This window comes from Corvus cornix, chromosome 4, assembly GCF_000738735.6.
Source record: "Corvus cornix cornix isolate S_Up_H32 chromosome 4, ASM73873v5, whole genome shotgun sequence".
Lineage (NCBI taxonomy): Eukaryota > Metazoa > Chordata > Aves > Passeriformes > Corvidae > Corvus > Corvus cornix.
In genome coordinates this window covers 11,303,409-11,329,818 of record NC_046334.1, presented here as the reverse complement: position 1 = coordinate 11,329,818, position 26,410 = coordinate 11,303,409, and the positions used below count along the sequence as shown (strand labels likewise).

General features: G+C 41.6%; 1 long non-coding RNA gene across 1 annotated transcript; it reads left to right on the top strand.

Moving 5' to 3' along the window:
• Window positions 1-9,018: 9,018 nt before the first annotated feature.
• Window positions 9,019-18,978, top strand: LOC109146307. The gene is made up of 3 exons (XR_002048252.2): window positions 9,019-9,103; window positions 14,811-15,000; window positions 18,548-18,978. It is a non-coding gene; the product is annotated as an uncharacterized LOC109146307 (long non-coding RNA).
• Window positions 18,979-26,410: the final 7,432 nt, after the last annotated feature.

Below are 26,410 nucleotides of genomic sequence, written 5' to 3'. Positions count from 1 at the left end.
CAGAGCAAAAGTAAGGCTGTCTTACTAGGCTGTAGACAGTAATACATCATTCTGCTAACTGAGGGCAATGTAGAAAAGCAAACATTTGTACAAAGCCTGTTCTTTCCTAAGTGTGAATTCAAGACATTTTTACTTTGCTTCTTCATGTTAAGTCAGATCCATGTTTCTGGAATTACAGCGCTTCATATAAAATCTGAATGCATCTGTAGCCAAGACTGTGATGAGGATGCCCCAAACAACCATCCTCATAAAAACCTACTTCAGTCTATAATAAGTCACTCTCGTCCTCCCAAGCTTTCTTGGAAGAAAAATCTAGAGGAAGTAAAATGGGATCTTGCTGACTCCAGTTTTTCCCCAGCTTCTCAGAAATAGTTCCATTAGAAGGCAATCATTGAAGCAATTAAACCTACATTTAGAGGATGCTGAAGGATTTGTTTTTCTCCATGAGAATGTGCTTCAGGTTTCACATGCAGAAATGGGAGAAAAGGGTCACTCTGGCTCATAGTCTGCAAGGCTAATCGAGAAAATGCTGGGGAGATAGGCAAGTGTTTTGTGGTTTCTGGCTGCTTAACTGGCAATGGAATAATCAATCAAGTAAATAATAATAGAATCTTTTTATCTTTCTTAGACAGATTTGGGTTTGGTAGGGACTATCCAGGAAACATCTGAGCATAACCTTTCCTTGAATGCGTGGCAGCCATTGATGTACAGGTTCTGTGCCATGGCTAGGAGAAAATTCCCCATTTGTCATCACCCCCGCAGCGCTTCTGTGGATAGAGCAGCTGCATCTCTTTCCCCTCTACAGCACTTGCACTGTGTGCAACAACAGCAGCCAGCAGCACTGTAACATAAATGTGTCCAAAATCATACTTCAATTTAATTACCTATAAAACCGTATTCAATAAAAGAGGAGGAAGAAAATGCCATTACTTTCCTTAAATAGATCAAATTTCAGTAATAATCCTGAAAATTCCTTTACCTTTGATTTAACGAATGCAGGAAGGGCCTGGGTAGTCACCAAATCAGCTGTGCACTGGCAGGAGGAACTTGGTACCGCAGCAGAGATTCAGTGCTCTAATTAAAGAGTTTCAGGCTATTGGAATTTTCCGTTATGAGAACAGAATGTTTGTCTGCCTCACAATTATGATGCTATCTTGACTTGTCTCATATATCACAGCCATGTGGAAATTAATTCTGGGGGGAATTTAGAATGTGTTCTTTACAGCACTCTCTTTTAGGAAGGTTGGAAAAAATGTGCTGTCCATTTAAAGGTCCTAAAGTGTGTTTCCAGTGCTTTTATATTGCATTCTTATACCTGACCTTTTCTTTTTATTATTTTCACATCAGAAAGAAAAAAAAAAAGAAAAAAGAAAAAGAAAAAAATCTGGGTTTCTTATCTTCTTAGTGGTGCAGTTCTATAGGAGCTTTAAAAACTTTTCTTATGCTACAAATTCTTCCAATTTTCTGGGTGTAGAGCATTGTACCACTGCCTGTAATTTTTCTAACCAACCTACTCCAGGTTAGTTTCCATTTCAAAAGAACCTACTCCATTTGAAAGCACAGTTTCTTTTGCTCCTTTCTAAATATTTCATGGAGGTCATGCTTCTAAATTATGCAGGAAAGACTCCACAAAAAAAAAAAAAGTAGACTCTATCAGGAATCAAAGCCATGGAAATGGTAGTGTCTGCTAAGTGGTATCTGGGCATGCTCCTATTTAGTATAAAGGCAAGATGGTAACACAGTCCCAAGTATTCAGGAAGTCCTGTGGAGAGCAACAGCAGAACTGAAGAATATAGAACCACTTTGCTGATTGTGTTTTCAGCTGCAGTCACAGCACAAAACTCTCTTGCTGCATATCTTCTTTTTGGGTCTATTATAGATATATATAGTGTGTATGTATATAGAAATATGCAGGGTTTTGGGCTAGGCAGTAATTGGTACAGGGTGATTGGCAATAATGAACAGTGTGTATGTTGAAACAAACTCTGAAAACAAACACTCCTGAAGCAGACATTGCTTTTTGTAAAGCTTATTTCACAGTTCGCTTTACCTGAAATCACCTTTTTCATATTTGCTGTGTTGCTGTTACAGAATGAGGCTGTCCTCCCTGAATGGCAGCACTTGGCCATCGTCCTGTGCTCACAGGATGTGTGCACATCCAGTCCCACCCCACCTTGTATCAACCTAGAGGATGTGGAGTTACAGTTTAGTTCCTGGTGCAGGATTTCTGGCAAGGTTATGATTTGAGAATAAATCTAATACTTTCAGTCTGAAATAACTTTATTTGTAAATTCTCAAAGGAAATAGTAAATATCATTTGAGGTGAAGATTTAATATTAATATCAATATTTCTCTGCATTTTTTTTTCTTTTTTGTCAGATATATGCAATTTCTTTTTTATCCATTCTGAATTTTCTGTCTGGAAGAAAGAATTTCCACTTGCTGCCACTGAATTGTCATTGGGCTCATTACCTCCAATGAGATGAGCAGTGGCATGAAATAATTAAACTTACTTTCTGCTGGTAAGCAGGGAATATTTCCACCCTATTCCTTTTGATTTGACCTTTGGCTAAGTATATTTGTCTTTGCTACATGCATGATATTTCTTCCCCTGGATGCAGTGTGTTTCTTATCCTGGATGAGACAGTGATTTCTACAGCATTGTTTTCAAAATTATATTTGCAAGAAAGAAAATGTGATCTTTTATACTGCTGAATGATGACAAATTTTTGTCTGCAGAAATCCTCATTAAGTGGCAATAAAATCTGATTTTTATGCCTATGAGAATTAATTTCCATAATGAAATTTTATTAATAATATTTTTAATGAAGTTGTGTTTCTCTGTTTATATAATGTAGTGTTTAATCACATACGAATCTAAATCAGAGCTTTCTGGTGTAACCCACTACATAAGAATACCTCTTGGGAGATTTCACAAAAAAATCAGGAGTTAATTCATAATGAAATGAAGATAAATAATGCTTTTATTATAAGTTTTTCCTTAGTTACTAATAAAAAACATCCAAGATCATAAAAAAGAAAAAAAAAATCTAACAATCTCCGAAAGTGAAAAATAAAAAAGCTGCCAGTCAAAGTGAAATGTGCCCTAGTTACAGTGTGGCATGGGTTTGATTTACTGGAATCCAGACATTGTCTGTGGGTAAAAGGAATATTTCTAAAGAAATTTTCATTGCTTTTACTTTTAGGTCATTTGAGTGCTTATGAATATGGGTACCCTATAGACCAAAATATGTGAAAAATGCTGCATGGGAACCAGCAGCACAGGGTTACTCACACCATCCTCACCCATTGTCCATCTGGATTTGATCAGAAGGAAAAACAAGGGAAATGTTGTTCCTTGTCCTGCCAGAGGTAAATTTCTGGGAACCTCTTGTTCCTTCTCCCTGTTTGATTTTTGCAATTAGTTTTATATTAGGAAAAACAGTCTTAGCATAGTAACTCCCTAACCCCAGGCAAGAAAGTAATTTTCCTTTTCTTGATTTCCCACTCTCACCTCTCTCATTCTATTTAATTTTTCTTGGTTCTCAGTGGAAAAACTTGCCTGTCAGGGATAACAGAACATGTGGGCTCGAGGCCCTTTGTAGCAGAGAACGGAGCATTAAACAAGGGTCTCCCTCACTTTTTCTTTGCCTCTCTGTCCTGTTGATCTCACCAAGGACCATGCAGCTCACAATTTACAGGGTCTAGTCTTCTCACCTACTGGGAAATCACTGTCAGACCACGGTGATAAATGGGGTGTCTAATCTCGAGAGAGTTAATTTTTGCAGCTAGGCTTTGTTACCAATTTCTTTCCCTATTACTGCAGGTCAGAACAAATGTCCTCAAACTTCTTGGAAGTATCTAGAGAAAGGCTGTGCATGTCTCTCGCTTCAGTGTAGATGTGAGAATAGGCAAGAAAACAATCAAGGGTGGAGCTGTGAAAGCTCTAACTCAACAAATAGGATATCATCTGCTGACTTATTTAATCAGAGGCTGGGGCGCATTTTAGTAAAACAAAGTTTTACTTTGCTTAAAAGAAACCTTAAGTTTCTGCTTTTGCTACCTTCACTCTCCTTGAGCAGCACATGATTTCTCAGAGATTGTGCTATTTCCGATAACTCAGGCTATTCGTAATTTCTGTAATAAATAGATTTTCATATTGAAAATACTATACTGGAAACCAATGCTTTCATATTGGTTTTCAGTTCAGAAAAAGGGACTATACACTCTTTAAATTGGTCTGTGTCTTTTCTTAAGATGAGTGTGAGTGAACAAATAGGAAAACATCTTAGTAAGAAGTGGTTTAAACAGACAGCTCTGGTTCCATGTTGTATCAAATCTGTCTTGTAAAATGACGGCTGCTACAGCTGATAAAAATGTAAAAGTTATGGTACAGAAAAAAGGTCATAAGGTTACCTTATACCTGTATAATAGTTAAGTACTGGCCAAGAACAACTGTCTGCCACAGAGGGGTTTAAGTGCATGGCCAACATGATCATTTGTGCCTTTGTGCAGTCAAAGGAAATAACTCCATTTAATTTTCAGAGAAATAATGAGTAAACTTATGCTTGTTTTAAAATGAATTGTTTTATATTGAAATAAAACCAACAAATCTCTGGATACAACATCATTTTCCCTCTTAGTACAAGATGAATGCAAAGAAGTGAATGGGACACGTGAGCTGCTAATGCATCACTTACTTTCCCACAGTGCCTTAAATGATAAGGATTTAGTCTTGCAAGATACTGTAAAGCTGGGTGAAAAGTTTCAGTGAAAAGGGGGAAAGAGAGGAATCTGTGACATAAATAATTCCTGTGTTTGGACAAATTCATAATGTGAGGATTCCTTTCAGGCACAATATATCCTAAAGTTACCACACAGGAAATTTAGATGAATCAGGGCCTCATGAGAATACAGTTAGAAACTCTTTTCCAAACCCAAGTAAGGAAAGGCAGAACTACTGGGGTAAGAGAATCCTGCTTGGAATAATACCTCAATAACTCTGCTTGCTGTCGAGCTGTGTATTTATTGGCAATTATTGTTGTTGTGCTGCTTCTCCCCATTCCCAACCTCCCCACACCGAATCTTCTTTGTACTTCCCATTTTTTCTTTAATTAGTTCTCTTCTTTGGTCCCAACATGTAGGAGAACTAAACAAGGCTTTCCAGCCTGCAAGTAAGATCAAAATCTGTAAAATGAAATGGAAGATGGAAACAAAATGCTGTTTGAACAATAAAAAAAGAAAAATAATTTTGATGAAGATCATGATACTGAGTCCTCAATTATTACAGCAGTCTGGCCACAAAACTATAAGAAGCTGGGGAGGGAGGGGGGGAGGCAGAATCCACCCTAGCATCTTTCATTTTATTAAAACCCTGTCATTTTTGAGTGCTGCCATAAATTTAACCACCAGATTTATAAATCCAGACTTTGTGCCCAAGTCTAATTGCAGATCAGGAGGTGATATGTGCACACAGATTTTCATAGATTCACTTCAAAACAACTTTGATGTATGAAGGACCTTTTGTCTCTTGCGTAGACCAAGCCACAATAATACAAAGAAACCAGCAGTAAAAGAAAGCATCTGCAGAACAACAGAGTATGAGTGAGCATGGATTTTGTGTGCTACAGTTAAACTTTTTCAATTTAATTCACTTTCTTCAGTATGTCTGTGGTGGTGTTTAGTTGGTTTGATAGGAGGAGGTGTGTAGATATGAATAATTTGTGAAGCCCGCTGGATCTGGGATGTGTTAGGAGCTCCTGAGCTCTTCTGCCTGGAGCCCAAGAAAAGCTATTTGTAATATAAGTCAGGCAATGTTAGGAAAAATATACAGTAAAAATTAATGCAAGTTATCCTGTTGTGATTTTTTCTTCTTTTATTGGAAAAACTTTGAATTTAGAAAGAGAAAAGTTGTCCCCAGGACAGTTAAGATGATAAAGTCACTCCTTCACGTGTTTATGGTGCCTTCTGAGAGAAACATATCCTATTGGTGTCCTTTTTGTAACTTACTGAGTCTCCACAGCACATGGAAAGACTGAGCTGTAGGAAGTCAACTTAGCGCCCCCGATATGCAATAGTCTCTTAAGAGTGTGGCACTGCATTGGCAGGTTTCACAGAGGAAACGGAGAAGGGAGGGAGGGAAGGGGTTATATTTCTCCTTTTTCTCTTAGTGGGAACTTCACTGGACTGCTCAGATAATCTCTCTGTATTCCTCCCAGGTTATTTATCCTTGTTTCCACCACCAAACCTTTCTTTGCAATCCTGCTATGGATAGCTATTATTTACAAGACGATTTTAAAGGTTCTTTTTGTTGTACTTAGGGTGGGGATTTTTAAATTAAAATCACTGCAAATTGAAGATCAGTGAGCCTTGCTTCAATATAAAGGAAGTTAGATAAAATGATAATGAAATTTACTTTTAAATAATGTAGGCCTGCGCCAGAATGGGTTTTTTAATGGAAAGTAAAATTAAAGGAAGCTCAAAAGGTCAGGAGTTAAAATCATAAGAGAAAATAATCATGCAAGGATCACAAAACACACAATTGACCTCTGACAGACATTTGGTATTCAAAAAGATATGGATTACCTTAATTTACTAAACACTTAAAAGGGATTTAAATCCTCATGCTTCAGAGCTAAGTCAAATTTCAAATGAATGGAATGAAGAAGAGCAACTTTCACTACATAAAGTTATCATTTCTTCATTGTCCATAAGGTAATTTCTTGGGATTTTTCTCCAGGGCTAACTTCTGTCAGGCCCAGGTTGCTGAGGCTGCTTCTGGCTGGTGGGTCAAATTATATTTGTGCAGTGCAAGTGACCACAAGGTGAAGTAGATATGGTGTGATTTCCCCCTTCAAGAAATCGGTTACAGCACCAGCACGTCTTTTAGGAAATCTTTGGATCCCTGCTGTCCTCCTAAGATGCCCTAGTTCAGCTACTGGAAAGAAGACACATCCCAGGTGACTCATTAGCAAAGAGAGGAATTGGGAAGCACACACAGAAGAAAATAGGATCCCACAGGCCCTTTTATGATTTATTGTGCTTTGTGTAGGATTCTCATCAAAGGTAGTTTTGCTTTTAAGAGGAGTTTCTTGTTTCAATTCAGTCATCTTTGTGAGAATGCTAATAATCTTTCCATAGCAAGAAAATGGGTCTTTTAAGCTTTGGCCAATGATCCAATTTTTTTTCAGCTCCATTCCAATAAAGTCTTCTGAAGTCCCCTAAGTGCCCAAACAAGACAGACTGTACTAAACTCTCTAACTACAGATTCTCATTTCAGTGGAGTCACAAGCAATACATTTTTATCCATATACAGGAGCAAAAGGCTCTGATGTGGTAATTTTCACCTCCTTTACTTCCTTTTCTCCTCCTTCCTTCACATTCCCCTCGACATATTTAAATCTAGAGACACATGGCTGTACATCTGCATTCATAACCCAGAGCTGGAAGGCCCTGTGCTACACCCACCAGAGAAAACTGGAGTCTAGGGCTGGCTCGGGATATTCTGAGGCTGGTCTGTTTTATCAGGAACAGCAGCTGGCATGGGAGCTGGTCTGGAGAGGATCAGACAGGCTGCTCTCAGCAGGATGTTTTGCTAAATTGGGTTTGCTGTTACTGCTGGTTCTTTAATTGCCTAGCTGCTCTGTAAAAGGCACTCATAGCTATGATGGACCCCTTGTAGTCTGTTGAATAAGTGCAGGTTCTAACATGGCTCCTTTCACAGCTTTCCATTTTCCTGTCAACTCAGAATTGATATTTGGTAATACTTTCACACACTCTCTTCCAGGGGCTCATACCCATTTATTTTTTTCAAAAGATGCTGAGTTATATTAAAATTCTAATAGAACTTTGCTTCCCAGATACCTAAGTTGCTCTTGAAAAGCTTTTCAAGCTTTTTAACCAGTAATTTGTTACATTACAAAAAAACAAAACAAAAAACAAACAAAAAAGGGCAAAGTTTATATGTGCAATTTTTAACAACAAAAAAAAAGGTATTGAAAATTTTGATATTCATCCTGCTCAAAGAAGCAGGATTAAAACACAAATGGGCCTAATGTCTGTGTAAGCATTGGATTCAGAACAGGGAACTCTTTGTAATTCAATCACAGCTATGGTGCTGAAAATTTCATCACAAGTAAGAATGGGAATATTGAAAAATGTATTTTAGTTTTCTAATACCTCCTGTAATAGAGAAGCAGCCCTGGAGTGCACATTCAAGACTGCATAATCTGGGAATTAGCTAAAGAGACAATGGCAGTAAAGATTCTTTAATTCAAAAAGCTGAGTGCTCAAATGACACAAAACCCACTAAGAAAGTGCTACAAAAGATGATGCGAACAAACTGCCGGCCACATAATTACTCTCCCAGCAGGCTCATCAGACAATTCCCAGCATGCCCTCTTGCCTCTTCTGGGAATGTTTTGACTAAATCTAACAAAATAATGGCTGCAGTCACCTCCTTTTATAGTCACTTGGGATACAAACTGGCAGCAGTGTCAAGTCCTTGCAGGAACAGATAGTTCTCACCAGCAGTATTTGACTGTCAGATGCAAAACACTTGGCAACACACAAGCATGTTGAAAGCCATTAGAAAAAACATCCTTTTTTTTCTAGACTGAGAAATCCTGAGGGAGAAAGCATGCTGAAATATGGACTTTGGATATGTTTCTTTTTAAGAGAAGAGAGGAGTTTTTTCTATCAGTCTAGGTTATTTAAGGAAAAAGTAAAAATGCTTTTGGAAACTTCACAAGCAAACCATTCTGTTCACTCTTCCTTAGCATAGGCATTATCTGTTCCCTCATTAGGAATGTGCAACTTGAGCAAAACTAACTTCAGAAGCCATTTCATAGCACCATTTTCATAGCACATTCATTACATCTTTCACTCCTATTCATAAATATTTGTTTAAAGAATTTGCTTCAAATAGAACTAGATCTCAAATGCATGTTATGAGCCTGCCCATCTTGGGAGGTTCTACTAATGTTGGATAGGCACCAATATGCATTTCTTCCTCTACAGATGGAGAGGAGCTGAAGCAGTACCTGGGGTGTTAGTCAAAATGCCCCTGTTGAAATTGGTTTCCTCTGGGACTAAAAACCCCCATGTGAGTATTGCTGTGTGTGCTAACATACTTTTGTGGGGGAGGAAAGTTATGAATCTCATTGTGTTTCTGATTGCTTCACAAATTCCTGTTCCTTAAGGTGAGAAATGGCCATTAGCCTCTCTCTCTCTCCTGTCTGTCTCACATGGGCCACAGTATCTCTTTACCAGTGCAGCAAGGCATGTAACTTGTGAGTTACGAAGAAGGACAAAATAAATCAGCCAGAATTAAAGCCCTGAGGTGTTCCTTCTTGTAGGAGCTTGGGTGGGTTGGACGGTCGGGACGGACGGAGACGAGAGATCTCTGAAGTCAGATCTTGGAACATGCGGTTTATTGCAAAGGGCGTGGGTACAGGGGCACTGCTTAGAGCTGCCAGACTCAGCTCGGAGCAGGCCCAAGAGAGCAAGAGTGTAAAAGTAAGAGCAAGTAGGTAAGAGTGGAGTAAGAGTGAGCGAAGGGGAGGTAAGTAAGAGAGTAAGCGGGTAAGGGAGTAAGTAGAGTGGATTGTGAAGTCCTGGTTACAATACAATAAATCATCTTCTGTACTGAATATTCTAATTTCCACTAACCAATCTAATACAAGATACAAATCCTATAGCATTTACATACAGCCTATAAGAATTGTTATATTACCATAGAGTGTTACATCTTAACTCCTAAAAACTACTCTTTGGACCCCTTCTGCTGAGCTAGTAGGGTCTGCTCTGACCCTTGGACCTGCCTGCAAGCAGAGGGTATTGTTCAATCAAAAGGGGATTACCTTCAGTCGGCCATACCATTGTTTTCTAGTTGTTCAGTAACTAAGACTTGGTATTTCAAAAGTGGCTTTCATTTCGATGTTGCCTGTAGTTTTCATATTCCCAAAATCTTTTGTCAGGCAATCATATTTATAAGGCTTTCCTGTTTCATCTTCCCCAACACTTCTGCTGCATCCTCGGAGGACAAGTAGGAAGTTTATGACTGCCCATTCAGCACTGGCAATGAGCTCGTTCCTCTTCCAGCTCAGGCTTGGCCGCCCTGTTTTAGGTAGTCCTAGGAAGGGAGGGAGAACTGCTTCTAGAAATTTTTGCTTGTGAAATGGTTATGAAGTTGAAAATGTTGTCTTTAAAACCTCTTTAGATCTCTGAATCCTCATAAAGCAGAGTATTAAAATTTTGTTCTGTATTTTTTTACTTGACTCTACATGGTTTACAAGCTTAGGAGAGCTAAAAGATCTTTTCTGCCTTTGGAGAAAGCTGTCTTCATTGGTGACAATTCAAACTGTTAGACTCTTTCAAAACGTGTTATTTTCATGTCTAAGTGGATAGATCCATTTCAGTGTGTGAGTGAGAAAGTCCGCTCTCATCTCTCATTGTGTTTATGGAAGTGCATATTCTTGGACCAGGCTCCTCTTTTTTGGGGCGGGGTACATACACACAAACTTCACCATCTCAATTTACAGAATCAAAACTGTGTTGAAACAGTTTGTCATGGGTTTTACAGTTTTTAGGGTAATATGTTGGATAATCACAGAATCAAAAAATCACAGAATATTCTCAGTTGGAAGGAACCCACAAGGATCATAAAGTCCAACTCTTCATTGAATGGCCATACAGGGATTGTAATGGATGATTTTCTCTGGATCTCATTGTAAATAAAGTTAAGATAATAATCCAGAATATTCTTCCTTTACAATACTTTTAAGGATTGCAAATAGAAATATGATCGCCACTGTTTGTGAAGCTAAACTTCATGTGAGATAGCTGGCAATATCCTGTATCTTCCAGAAAGATTATCTCCTTCAACCCTCAAGGGATCTGTTTCTCCTTTGTCTGGCCTGCTCCACCACTTTTTCCTGGTCACATTTGCTGTGTAAAGGCTCCTCCTGTTGCCTCTCATTCTGGATCTCACAGAGCCAGCCCTGAAAACAAATTAATTAACTTGAACATACGTCTGCAATGCTCCCCAGATCCCCTGCCTTCTGCCCACAGCAGCACAGGTCCTACAGGACTTGCCTGGATGTCATGGTCAGAGCTACCACAACTGCACCACAGTCCCAGGCTTTTTGCTGTCCCTAAAAATGGACATTTTACTATTCCCACTGAATTCAGTGGAGCTGGGATTTGGCAGCTGCTCCTTCTGCTCAGTCCCCAGAACCTTGTGTCTGTAGGTATGGGTTCATTCATCATGGATTTAGGCTGGACAATCTCTTCTGCCAAATGGCCGGGAGCACAGGTTACATTGGTGATAAAGGATGCGAGAGGACGAGTCCTCACCACCTTTCTCTTACTTGCAGGGACCCAGTCCCACTCCATCTCTGCTGCCTGCTGCTGAAGGCGGAGCCAATCCCTCCATCTTCCCAGTCTTGCAGTCATTCCCTCAGGTCCTGAAGGCACTGACCCACTGTTTTATCTGAAAACTTCTAGTTGAAGATGTGCTCTGAGAAAAAAGAGCATTCCTTTTCTTTGGGGTATATATTTCCCCCTGCACATCTCATCACAGCCTGATCTGTTTAAACATCAAAAGTACTTGAGTAAATATATACAACAAGGCTAAGTGATTAGAATAATCTAATGCAAATTTCAAAGACTCTGAGGAGATCTGAGAAATCAACACTGTCATAAGTTTCATTTCCACAGCATGAATGGAAATAATATTAGTAAAATACAGTTTGTACTTCAAATAAAAGAAGTGTTGAAATGCTAATAAGTGAGAGGATTGCTGGAAGGTGGGGAGGGGAACATGGCAGGTGCAGGGTAAGCTCTTTCTCCAGTTGTAGATGCATTTTATTTGTTCATAAATACCTTAAAAATGTAATAACCTCTCTGTGGGCAATGAGGCATTCTTTTCTATTAACTTTTGTCATACACTATTTTCATGCATCCTCATTCGTCTCCTGAGCCTGACTTCAACTTCACGGGCCAGCACTGCCCAAGGCAGGGCCCTGGCCTCTCTTGGCAGCACCAGTGACAGCCACCACAAGGGCTGAACATAAGAGCCATGTAAAGACACCCCAGGGAAGGGAAGCCTTCTCAAAGGCAGCATCCAGCCTCAGCCACCCTCTTCCCAGAGGCAGGGATCCCTCTTGGACAAAAGGGAACCAAGCAGGAAAGCAAAACATGGTACACAGATGACTCAAGCAAGAAAATGCAGTGGAGGCATAGCCCCTACAAGTGCCACCAGTCTGATATCTGCGGTTCTTGTTCACAGCTTGAGCATCTGCTCTGTCCCCATCACGTCCTGAAGTGGCACTGTGTCAGCCCCGCTGAAGGGTGGCGGAGGAGGGAGTCAAGGTGTGGGGGTATCATGTCTCCCATCTGATGGGGTCGTGAGAGCGTCTCATCTAAACATCCACTTCAGACTCAAACTCTGCCAAGGCTGCACAGCTTTGCCTGCTAGCAGGCAGTTCATAAAAAGGTCCGGGTCTCCGGAGCTGCCAGAGCAGGAGCAGCCCCCTCCCTGTGAGAGGAAGTGGCCTATCTGGCCCCTGAGCCAGGGCTGAGTCTTCCACCTCCTTTCCCTCCACTTTATCCGTTGAGTCCCAGTGCAGCTCCACTGCCCAAAGTGCTCATTTCCTCCATCAGCATCACTTGCACTGAAAGTGCAGTGGACAGCTCCTCAGGGAGCTGATGGAGAGGTGGCCCATCAAGGTTAGGAATGTCTTTTTTTTCAGTTCTGAGGACAGGCATTTTCATGAGGAAAAAAAAGGAACATTTTTATATCAATAAGAGGTGAACAGTTCAGAAATAAAAGCCTTTCCTTCAGAAATGCAAATCATTTGGATTGCTGTAACATCTCCAGGGCTCTAATGATCTAAAGCACTGTCTTTTTTGCTGTCTGTAAAGCAGCCATAGCTTGACCCGTGAAGGACAATTTCATTTCAACTGACCTGGGGAAGCAATAAAAATGAAAAGACAAAATGAAAAGAAATATTTATTTGAACATTCATGGCACTATTTTTATTTGCATCATAGAGCTCATCGACCAGTTCTGTGTGATCTTTCCACTCCCTAGAAATTGCGATGTTCCACTATAGCAAATGCGCTGTTTAAGGTCAATCATAAAACAGCTACAAGTACAACTTAAGCTTTTGCTATTATGGGCAAAACAAGAGAAAAGGTACTTTGTACTCCACCTGGAATTCTACTCACTCTGTACACAGTGTTAATAAAATACAGATGCAGCTTGGGCCAGTGGTAATCAAGAATCATTAACATCAGAAGCTGTTCAATGGCCTGTATGAGTAGTATTTTGTTGGTCTTAGCTCAGTGCCCATTAGACAGACATCTACATTACAGGCAGAGCCATCACGCCATTGGCAAGGACCACTGTGACACATATTCTCACTGAAGTCCCCTTTCGGAAGTAGGACTGACCACTTTTGGACACTGGTGGGCTCCCTGCGTCCCAGCACCACTCGTGCTCATAACCTCCGTGGTCCCTGAGGGCAGAATGTGCACATGCAGGGCTTTTGGGTAAGTAATAAAATGCAAATAGGGGCCAACAGAGAAAGCTGTGACTGATGTAAGAGCAGCAAGGAAAACCTATCAGGCTGTCTGTCTTACATGGAGGGAGGTGATACTTCTTCCCCTTCTGAGCATCCAGAACCTGTCCCACATGTGACTACAGCCAAAGGCATTGCTGCAACAAGAGACACTGTGTGCCTGCAAAACATCTCTCTGAGTGTACAACATCCAGCACAGAAAACCAGGGCTTTGCTATCTAACAGATCTATCTGATCAATTAGAAGAAAAAATTGGTAAGCACGTCTCTCCTCTGCCCTGCAACATTTCTCTAACCTGTCTGTGTTTTTTCTCCTGTGAGATTGCTAAATTCAGAGCATAATCCTGAGGCAGCACCTCCCATACCACCCTTTCTGGTTTGTCCTGCTCTCTCTAAACCAGCACTTCATTTGGCATGGGAGAAACATCATTTTCCATCCCTGTGTTGCAGGATCACCCTTTCTGAGGCACGCAGGGATGCACTGCCAGCAGGGCATGCTGTAGTCCAGCTTTCAAGCCTCAACTGGATCCATACGTTTCCAACGATCAGGGTGATTTTTCCCCTGGTTTCTGCGTGGCTATGACTTGTAGCTGTCTCATCCATACAACTGTGGCCATATGCTCTTGGGTACCAGCAGGAGCAAGAAAAAATATATTACAATCTTCAGGGAACTGTGTCCATCATTATGCCAGTCGCCACCACAACAGGACAGGGCTGGGGAGCTTCCAGTTCTCCTGTGGAGACTTTCTACTCTTCTGTGACATGACGTTTTGCACTCAGATTTGTCACACACCTCCCAGGTTGGAAATCATATTTTGAGCCATTAAATCCCCCAGTCCTGTCTCCAGTAATATGCTTCATAGAAAAATGTCTGGAAGGCCTTTTTTGCTGTGAAAATACAATAATAAATTTGGGGTTTAAGGCTGTAAGGATCTAGAAATATGTATTCATTCATTGAGATGCTTTAAAAAGAGTACAAAGCTAAGCAAGTGACAATAAAGTAGGTCTGATTTATACAGTAATACAGTAAAAGGGCTGTGCAGGAAAAAGGCAAACAATCATTTTATGTATGTTTATGCACATTAACTTTATAAGTGATTATACAGTCTCTAACATCTAGATTTTCAGGGGGTTTTGTAATGCTTCAAAGGAATATAGCTGCAAATAGACAAGTATCAGTTTAATTTCTTTCATTTCAGTAACAGCAAATGCATATTTTTGCTTTCAGATGCTGCCTCTTCTGCCAGTAGTACTTACATTTTTGTCTGCTTTTCTCCTGATAAATTCCACTGATGTCAACTACAGCAAACCTTCATGCTTGCTAAATGTGTGAACAAGAAGGGAATAAGGGCCACACTAAACAAACAAAAGTCAATCATCAAGGAATAAGTGGGGCTTTTAGCCTGCTCAAAGAAAAGGTAAGTGGAAGGAGCTTTATATGACTCTTCTTCCATGCTCAAAGGTGGAGGGTGTTATTTAGAGAAAAGCTTATTTTTTGCCTTCTTTTTTCCTTGTGTGCTCTCAGAGGAAATTATATTGAAAAGGCTAAAGCTATAGGAGAAAGTTTCACGAAGGATGTCTGGACTTCAGGCGGCTCTCTTGAAAGCTGTTTCTTGCATAGGCGAAGTTACAGCATTTCAGGGAGTGGGTATCCAGAGCCAGCCCTACAGCTGCCAGCTCCAGCTGTAGGCATACCTGAAGCCACCTTCTGTTCAAGTTACAAAGCATTATATACTTTCCTTTGCAGAGTATCTTAACACATAACCAATAAGCACCATACACAATACCTTTACATTTGCCTATAGCCTAACATAGCTACTACCATCACCATATTATAGTCATTATTATCCAATCACAAGAGTAAGTTACAATTTAAGCTTACAGTGGAAAATTCTTAGACCTTTCTTCTTCTTGCTACATCAACATTTCTTGTTTGCCTGCCATATCTTTCTTTTTGGTAAAGACATGTTTTCTATTGACTTATCCTCTTTTTGAGACTTATTTACTTGGTGAAAAACATGTCTTTGTTTGTAATCACATACCTTTGTCCTGCTCCTAAAAATCTCCTTCCAACTCATCTCCAACCTTTGCCTTCTCAGTTACTCAGCAATCACTGTTTCAGCAAAACATCTTTTATTCTATATCAAAACTTGCTTTCATTTCTACCTCATCCCCAGCTTCTACATTCACAGACCTTTCTGCCAAACCTACATACCTTACCAAACTTTCATCCTCCCCAACATAAAGCCACTGACATTTTGGTGTTGTGAAAGAGTGAGAATGTAAGCTAGAAATTAATGGTAGTGTATCCCTAAGTATATGATCCATTAAGTTTTGTTGCATCCCTGAGAAATGAAGCATTGAGTATTTTCCTAAAATCAATATCCTACAGGGGTGAAAGCAAGATTAGTATCTTTCAATGCAACAGCCCAGTAAGTACCTAGGTATAAATACAAAATAACTCTGGTTTACTTAAAGGGACTGCCCTGAATAAGTACCAATGCAGCTGAGGACAACCCAGGGCCTCTAATCCCAGCCTGGATGTCTCCAAGCTAGTGTTTCCAATGCTCTGCACCTGCCAGGAGCAGCGCACTGGAGGGGAGGAATACGACCTCCCGTGCCTTGCCTGAAATGGATCTGAACAGATGTTTTCAGGGCTGGTCAGCTGCAGCAGGTTTTCTTTTCAATAGGATGAAATAAAGAAAATAACTCTGCAGGGGGGTTCTTTACACTGCATACCTGAACCTTAAATACAGAGGGAAGCCAGGCATTAAAAGAGTGCCAGCTTCAAAAAGTTGTTGGCACTGACAGACGTGGCTGATCAATGGTTTTTGTTGCTACAAGGGGAGCTTTAACTGAAGCTGCTTCCCCTTGGTCTGCTGCCTGGGACAGCAGCAGAGGTCTCTGAGGAGCTAAGGAAGGAAGGCAAAGGAGCCCGGAGGAAGTCCTTTGTGGCAGTGACTACAGACCAAGAGAAACCTCTCAGCCATATACATCTTCTATAGCCAAAAGCTTTGCAAACATTAAAAGCAGGCAGTAAAACATTAAAAGCAGCAGCTGAAAAGAAAGTCAACTCAATCCTCAAACACACTTTTCATGGTATTCTGTCTTCAGGTTCTGTGAGTGGCAGGTGAGGTGAAACACATTTGAAGTCAGGTGCTTCTCCATCCTTCCCTTTGCATTTGGTATGCTGGAATCTAAAAAACAGCAGAATTACGAAGCTGCAGTTGCCCAGCATAAGGACTCTCTTGGTGGTCAGACCCTTTTCCCCTCGGGTGCAGTTCTGCTCGCAGCCAGCAGGGATCGCTGGTAGCTCCCGGTGAGCAGGGCAGGTGCGATGGTTCCCCCGCGGCTGCAGGGGGCGCTCTGGAGCGAGCTCAGGGAGCACGTGGCACTGGTGCCCTGGGATACCGGGGAAGGATGGAACAAAGGCTTCACAAACCCTGGACAGCTGGCCCCGGTGTCCGGCTGGAGCTTCGGGAACAGCAGGCTGGAGCGGCAGGCTGGAGCAGCAGGGATGAGCACAAATCTTGGAGAACAGACGAGATGTATCCAAACGGAGAACCCCCCCCGGAGTCCCAGGCAGGCAGGGCAAGCAGGGCTACAACGCAGCGAAAGCTCGAAGCAACAGCGGAGCAGGGCGGCCACAGCCCGGCCTCCAGCGGGGCAGGGAGGGCGGCCTTGGGATCCCGGCTCTGTTTCCAGCAGAAAGCAAAGTAGCCGAAGCAGGCGGACTTCTCTCTCTCTCCGACTCAGAGAGCGAACTGACCCCACACCCAGGTGAAACAAAGGAGTAGCCAGGCCCACCCTACCTCCAGTGGGCAGCTCTTTTGTCTTCCTTAAGTACAGCCATTTGTCCCCTAGCAACATGCATATGGGAAAAAATTCCTTTAACAGGAAAAAAACTAGGACTAAACTAAAACCCCAACACCAGTTGAAAGAACTAACACAGTATTAATCTGGTTTCAGATCCATCCAACTGATGATAGGATAGCTCAGGTATTAAGCTGCCTTTGTGATTTCAATTACCTACCTTTTATATGCCTGGAAAGAAAAGTTATCAGCAAAAAACTAATAAAGCAGAGAGTTCTGTAAAAGTGGCAAATGAGTTATTTCACTTGCTTTAGGCAGTGTAACCTACTTCTGCATAGTCACAGATGGGGAAGGTTTACTCGTTGCCTAAATTTTATATGCGCAGACAGAAGAGGAAGACACGAAAGCAGTCCTGTTTCCCCTACAAACTCAGCTTTTCCTTCTCCTCACTGTTGTTCTGCCCCCAACCCCTGCCTCCCCAGCAGCCAAAAAATAAAATCAATTTCCTTTAAAGGCAAGGGATGAAATGGGACCATACTGTAAAGGGAAGGGAAAGGTAAGGTGAAGGAGGAGATCCCTGCTGGCCACGAGCAGAACTGCACCCGAGGGGAAAAGGGTCTGACCGCCGAGAAGGCTGGGACTGGGTTTGTGATTGTTTGCTGTTACTGCCATAGTTATTGTTGTTTTGTTTGACTGGTTATATATATATAGTAAAGACCTGTTATTCTTATTTCCCACATCTTTGCCTAAAGGCCCTTGATTTCAAAATTATAATAACTCGGAGGGGAAGGGGTTACATCTGCCACTTCAGGGGAGGCTTCTGCCTTCCTTAGCAGACACCTGTCTTTCAAAACCAAGACAACTGGTCAGTGACACAGTTTATTTATCATGTAACTGACTGTTCTCTGTGTAAAATGGACGAGTGACAGAAGGACCTTTTTTCCTGACAAGTTCTGTAATATTTAGAAGCACAAATTTAAGACCATCTGGTCAGAAGCTACTTTTCTACTGATAAAGGCACAATGGGATAAACCTGGAATCCAAATATTTGGAGTAGTGGCATTAGTAAAAGCAGAGAATTTTACAAACTTTCTGGATCTCCAAAGAGTTATAGAACTCGGATTGAAAAACTAGTGCTTTTGTGGCTTACAGGCACAGATGAAGAAACAGCTTTTACCATTTCAGCCCTGATGGAATATTTCATGGTGGCTAACAAAATGCAAGAGTGAAATTAAAGACTTCTCTTTCCACGGCAGAAATAAGAATGATGACCACAGATTTCTGGTGGAACTAGATCTCAGGATCAATCTGAAGTGACTGATAGCATGCAATTCCAATGCCTCAGAATATATTGCAGTATACAGTAGACCCAGGAATTCCATCTCCTGGAACTTCTACTTCATCTTCCACACCTTCAAAAGGTATTCAAGTGTTATATTGGTTTTCTCTTCCCTGCAGAGTGTGGCTGTAGCAGCAAACAGTTGATCCAGTGTGCCATAAATTTCCAATTAAGATGGCAAGAGAGATCTCAGGATATGTGAAAGCTGAGTTTGGAAAAACTGTTTTCAAACTGGGCTCTTAAAATCAAGATAAGGTGTTTGATTTTTCATGTAGTAACAATTGGTCTACAGCCAGTTGAACATGAGCCAGCTGTGCCCAGGTGGCCAAGAAGGCCAATGGCATCCTGGCCTGGATCAGCAATAGCGTGGCCAGCAGGACCAGGGCCGTGATTGTCCCTCTGTACTCAGCACTGATGAGGCCACACCTCGAGTGCTGTGTCCAGTTCTGGGACCCTCACGACAAGAAAGACATTGAGGTGCTGGAGCGTGTCCAGAGAAGGGCAATGGAGCTGGGAAGGGTCTGAGGGAGTACAAGTCCTGTGAGTGGCAGCTGAGGGAGCTGGGGATGTTCAGTCTGGAGAAATGGAGGCTCAGGGGGGACCTTATCACTCCCTGACAGGAGGTTGTGGCCAGATGGGGGTCAGTTTCTTCTTCCAGGCAGCAAGCAACAGGATAAGAGGAAATAGCTTCAGGCTGCACCAGGAAAGGTTCAAGTTGGACATCAGGAGGAATTTCTTAACAGAAAGAGTTGTTTAACATTGGACCGGGCTGCCCAGGGAGGTGGTGCAATCACCATCCCTGGAGGTGTTCACAAAATGACTGGACACGTCACTCAGTGCCACGGTGTGGTTGACAAGGTCAAAGGTTGGACTTGATGATCTCAGAGGTCTTTTCCAACCTAATTAATTCTGTGATTCTGTGATTGCAAGTGGATACTTGTTATCTCAGCACATTTCTAACTTTCCCAAGATCAATTGAACAACTCCTGTAATTTAAGTGACAGGAAATTATTGTTTACTGATTTGCTATACTTAACACAGACAATTTGACCTGAGTCTTCAGTGAGGGTTTTTTAAACTACAGACACTAATTCTATATATGTATTCATTAATTTTGAATCTCAGAAATTGGAGAGTCCTGTTGTCTGCAGAGAACCAAAGCACACAAACAGCTTTCTGTGCTGGTCTTTTTGTTCAGCTTCAGAATGAAATGTTGTGTGCTGTTAGCTTGGGTGTGCAAGGCTCTGAGCAGAGGCATTGCTCGAGGGAGCATGGGCTCTGCAAGCAGCTGGAGCTTGTGCTCGTTGCCTTGGTTCTTGATTAGACATGATTCTTTAGGCAGACATGGCTCCCTGCAAATCAGTGTGTGGTGCTGGGCTAGGATTCCTGAGACAAGAACTGCTGTTCCCAGCTGCCAGTTCTGGGTAAATAGAAGTGAGTTGTGCTTGGGCTCTCCATAACTTACCATACTACAAAAGCAACTTCCAAGGCTTCATGGGCTTGATCTCACACACCAAATGGCCAATATTAGTGACAGAAGGAACTCTAATATTGGGAAAAGGGCAACACAATGGTGCAGACCCTGCCACAGTTGCAAGTGTGTCTGAGCAACTCTGAAAGGACCCAGGCAGTTTCCCCTTAGGTCCTGCAGGCTCAGAACAAGGGGGAGGTTGTCCAAGGACAGTCCACAGTCTGCATTTCACTGGCACACAGCCCATCCTAACACAGTCATGGCTTACTGGACTAGACATCAACTCCTGCAGTTCAGTTAACCCTAAAGGTGAGTGGGCAACAGTGGGGCTTTGGAAGGAGGGAAAAGGGCTGAAATTATGCTGAGCAAAGGACCACAGCCCACAGAGCACTGTTCAGCACCTGGGGATCTGAAGGGCTACGAGAGACAAGTACAAGAAAAACAACCCTCAGGTTCATTAGTAATGTATTTTGGCAATATTCCATGTATTAGAACAAAAAGCAGATGCTAGACTTAGTCCACTAAAGAACATGACAGATCATTTGGCTTTTGTTCTCACCTTAGGGTATTTCACCAAAGGACCTGAGCTTAGTTGCAAACAAAACACCATGTCCTGCAACTTAACAGGTCAGATCACTGCTTGGGCTGACACTAATTCTCTGTCAGCTGCAGCAATGCCTGTCACCCCAGGGCATGCTCTCCTGCTGGGCTGCAGCTTATGAGAGCAGCTGTGGAGCAAGCGGGAAGACCTCTTAACTTTCTCTACAAACCTGGAAGCAAGTTATTATCTGAGAACCAAACATCTCCAAAAGGACAAAGACTTTCAGATATTTTTATATCGCACTTTAGGGACTCTGGCTCATTTTCAATGTTAATAATCTGATATAGCTGTAATATTTTTTTAAATACCCAAGAAAAAATTACAGCATATAAAAGACCATGAGGTTATATTTTATTTTTCTAGAAGCTGAGATAGTCATATTAATATATTATGAAGGCATTGTAATAAGGGTGCTAGGATTTTAATGATAAAACATTCAGGGTCAGCAGAAAGTATATATCATCATCTGCAAATTCATTTTAGATATAATAAAATAGCATAGCATAGGAGATCTGTCACATCTTAAATAGGATAAATGTTATTTATACTTTATGCTGCAACATTTTATCTTCTGAAGAAATGGGAAGGTACAGCAGGATTCAGTACTTGATCATGCAGCATCTGCAAATGTGCAGAGCGGCCACAGCAGCTCATCCAACAGCAACAGTCCAGGGCTGCAGGAATTGCCATGTGTGGGAATGCTGGAGGCCATCTGAGGAGAGAAGCCACGCTCACCTGCCCCACACAGAGTCAGATGGGCCCTGCTGAAGGGGTGCAGGTAGAAAGAGGTTATACCAAGGGGAGCAGGCAGTGAGTGAACTGTGAGGTTTCAAGGAGCTTTGGCCGGCCTGGAGTCACTTGACCTGGGGGTGAGTGACAGCTTGGGTTTCTCTACAAGGGAAATGTGATGGTCAGGCGCAGCTGGTGACAAGGAGAGGAGGGGGAAAGCTTGTGGCAGTGAGTGGTTTCCTTTGGGAGTGAGTTCTGGTGCTTGCAGGGGTGGCTACACAGGCTGCAGCAGTCCTGACAGAGCCCAGGGAATAGCGGGAATCCATGCTCCCACACCAGCAGGATGTTGGGCACAGGTCTACCCTTGGTTGACTAAAACTTACTGACTTAAACCAAGGTCAGAAATGTTGCTTGCAGAAAAGGTTTCTTAAGCTGTTAATTTGCTGATGACTTTGTGAACTGTTGAGCAACAGAGCAGTGTTTCTCTGAAGGTGTAGATGGAACCTGCTACATTTTATGTTGGCCCTGTCTGCTCAGAAATGCTTTCGACAGTAGATCACAGCAGTGTTCTTGTGCAGTACTAGCAGGTAAATGTCAGGAGGGGATCTTTGAAAAGCATGTAACATCAAGAAAGTGGGGAGAATGTGGAAGGAATGCAATTTATTATCTAACTTCTGGATTATTCTTAATGTTCCAAATCTGGCAGCAGCAGTTGTATGCGCTAAATGCCTGGTAAGGAATTGCACGGTGCTCCACAGGAACTGTGAATGCTTTGGCAAACAAAAGCCCCAAGGTTAAGCTCTGCATAATGCTTTCTTGGCCTGCTCTGCCAGACTTAAGAGGAGGGTGCTGAAAAAGGCAACTGTGAGCATATGGTGTTGTCCTCTGCATACCCTTCCTTCAAAGCGCCCAGTATAGCTTTGTTGTTCAGCTCTAGATAGGGGAACATCTTTATTGAACTTCCTACATCTTTTTCTCGCTTTAATCTGTACTCAATAGACTATTATTTTTTAAATAAGGTAAAAATGGTAATAATGAGTTCTGTACAAGCTTGTGCACACATTCTGTTATTCCTGAGGAAGAAGCAGAGTGCAAATACCTTCTCAAGGGATGAAGCTTTGCAGTAGTTGTTTTTCCAGGCAGGATGCATTTGGGTTTCTGCAGGCTTCCAAAGTAGTCTAGTGAAAGGTCACGTTTCAGTTGTTACCACCTTGAGCTGGCACACCCTGTGAACTGTTGTTGACATCCAGGGTGAGGTCTCTGTACACCTCTCCTGATGGTGGGAAAATCTCAAAGGGCCTCATCCTTGTCTCTGCCATCAAAATAAGGTGCTGAATTTAAATCAGACTGGAGGCATCCCAAGGGTTTATGTGCCTGACTAGCAGGGAATCACTTCCAAAATAATCAACCTCTTTCTCTAGGCCAAAAATAAAACAGTAGGAACAGCAACAGGCAACTATAGCAGCAAAATACTTGTATTACCTGTTAAAGAAATTGCGGAGGTTTGGCATTCTAACACTAATAATTTTTTTTTAAAAACTTAGTGGTTTTGTAATGTGAAAATCTTCAACAGATGTGATGTAACATCAAGATGAAAACAAGCCCTGAGGCACTCAGTATTTCTCATTTCAGAAGGAAACCAAAGTGAATTTCAAATTACAGTTAAGTTTGGGGAACACTGTGAGAGAATCACAGGCTGCAGAAGTGAGGTGTAAAAGAATGCAGCAAACATTTTAGCTTACCTTAGTGTTAGAAAATAGTAGGAGTATGGATAGCTACAACAGGTTTTCTCATGCTTTGCAGTTGTTTCTCAGCAAACCTGCTTATCTGTAGCAGCTTAATTTGGTGAGACACAGAAATGCAATTTATTTTTCCCCCTTCCGTATTGAAGTACAGGCTTGTGAACCTACTGTTTGTTTAGCAAAGGGAAACCAGTGGCTTTTCCATGGATTATTCTTCACATCTGTGATACTGTCTTGCTGGTTTTTGTCTGTCCTGCTCATGGAAGCCAAAAGCTAGGCCCTGCTTCAAATTTCCCATGTGTGGTAGCCAATTACAGCACACTTATCTTAAAAAAGAACTGTCCTTAGTTATAAAATATGTTTAGTCTGGAGCTTCATGGGTAGGAGATGGAGAGTCCAAGGTGCAGAGGGCTGCTGCCAACTGGACTATTCAGGACGTGATTTTGTCAACTACCGTGTTTTCTATTTATGTACCTACAAAGAAGAGACAATAAAATTTGTCTGTGTCCCAAGTGCTTTGAGTTTTTAGCAAATATTTATTAATTACGTGATGACTTTCAGGAGATTACAGTAATTACATTTCTGCATCTTGTAGAATCTTATCTCTTCCTGCTTTAAGCAGCTTCATCTTTCAGTCTTGAGAGCACTTCCCAGTGAAACTGTTGAAATTTAGAACAAATATTTTCATGCTAATGGGTAACATATTAACCTCATGTAAAAGCTTTGCTTCATTTTCCCCTCTTCTGCTTATGCTCATGTTGTGTTCCATAACACCTCCTGATATTTACGATGAACTGTAGATACTGAAGATTATTGAATTGTTCCCACTTGAGTAAATGGGAACTTTGCCATTGGCTCCTCTGGAAATACGATCAGGACCTGGACAGATGCATGTAGTATCTTGTAAGACAGGCTAATGTCTTTCTGCCTGAACAAATAGGACTCTGAGCACTTCTAAGTTTGTCCTCTAGCTCTCTGTGACATGCCTGCTACTTTTTTAGCTGCTCAGTACATTATAATGATCTTCCCATTAATTTTCTGGAAAGAAAACCAGCAATACTGGATTGATCAAAAGACTCCCACTCAGAGGTGCTAAATTACACTTGAGTATAAAGGAAAATGCATTAAATCTACAGGAGCACCAATGAATTCAGCTGGTGCTGTCATCATCATAAACAAATGCAAGAAGAGAGCTTACAGAGGTGGCCAGAGCTTTTTTTTTAGGTTCTACAGGCACAATAAGTATTGCTGTGATTTTAATTCAAGTCCTACTTAAGCTTTGTTTAAATGGTCATCACAGAGGTTAAAAAACCTAAGGTTAATACTTTATCAAGGTCTTGGTTTCCTGGAGTACATGTAAATCATGGGTATTCCTGTTTACATGTTAGAACTGTCCCTCTCTCAAATCAGAACTTCTTTTAACCAGGGACAAGGTTTTCAAAGGAAATGTACAGCAATGAAGAAAAATGGAGCCAATATGATTTTGTCCCTGACCTGTTTTCATGAAGTGAGAATACATGTTCAATTTTGTTCCATCCTGTTCCTGCAATTTACCTTAAGATAACCACAATGATGCACTTTCTCTGACAGCAAGCTCTGAAGGCCTATCCCAAACAGAGCACGTGCTTGTAGCTGTACTGAATAAGCAGAGAAAATGCAACACATCGCATTCTATCCGGCCTGTGCTGGCACAGATTGACACATTTGTCTGTTCCAGCCTGAATCCACCAGATTACCTTAAAACAGCTTAAGCTTGCCTGTTTTGACCCCTGGAAGGCCAGGCACTGCAGGGCTAATTTCTGATCCCCATTTCCAGACAGGCTGACAGCACAAGCATTTTCAGTGGTCTGAACAGCAGCACAAAAGAAAAGCAAATCGATGCCCACTGAGTAGTGACCTTGCTGACTTATGGCAGGTACCTTGAGCATCTGCTGCAGGCACTGCTGTGGCCCTCACTTCCAATGTGCCATAGTAACACACATTAGCTCTGGAGTATTGATCTAGCAAGGATCAGTGCAAGGGCACTTCAATGAGAAAATGAATAATTCTTTACTCTGATTATGATGATTAATTCTTTTATGTCAGCAGCCTTTGGCACAGCCAGTGACAGCAGCAGATTTCAGAGGGGAAAAACCTAACTCAAGAGCCAAGAACCTTAAAGAGGGGTTTTGTGTGGCTCAGTAATAATATTAATGAATGATATACAAGCAGTTAGAATTTTACATATATGCAGAAACACATGTATTTTCCTCAGTTCTGTACAGGACTTGGTACTGATGTATAAGTGTCCTGCATTTGAAACATCAGCCAAGATTTAAAAACTGGCATTGTTGCTGGAATTGACCAGCCACAGATGGACTCAACATGGAAGTTTTTGGACCACATGAAGCTGAGCAGAAATTCTCTCACAGGCACCAATTTCACAAATAAATAATCAGTGTCCCACTTCCACCACTTCAAGTTTGGTTATGCAAAAGACTAATCAAGACACCTCTAAGGTACATAATTTGAGATAGGCTTTTGCATGCGATACTGGATGTTTCAATGTTTGAAGGGGATCTGGCTTTCAGACAGTGCATTAATTTGTTTCCTCTCCAGTTCTGAAGGCATGCACTGACCAGTTGTGCGCCTTTCTCCTACAGAGTTTCTCCCTCAGCTGCCATAACCAAATTGTCCTCTTTGGCAGTTTGTTTTTGTCCTGGATGGATCCCAGCTCTTGTCTTTCATGCATTTGGTAGGAGATGAGTTTAGGAGGGAAGTATCAAGACCAGGTTTTCCAATCCTGTTTTGCTAGGACATGTTCAATTGGCAAGCATACCATCATTAAAAATGATTCTCAATAGGGTACGCTCTGAAAGAGGAGTCAAACACCGCAGAAACAAGTAGTGATATAATCAGGTATTTAACAGATAACAAAAAAGGCTCCCTTGCATTAAAGGATGACATTTAGAAAGCTGCAGCAACACTTTAGGTAGCTGCCCTTGTATCATGATTTGTCTGCTGTAAAACATTCCCCTACAGAGGGAAAATAAAGGCCATCACTTAGATCTGTAGATGGATAATTAACATATTCACTTTCAAATCAGAACCACTGCGAACACTTCTGCAAGTGCCACCTCCTCAGCTCAGATGT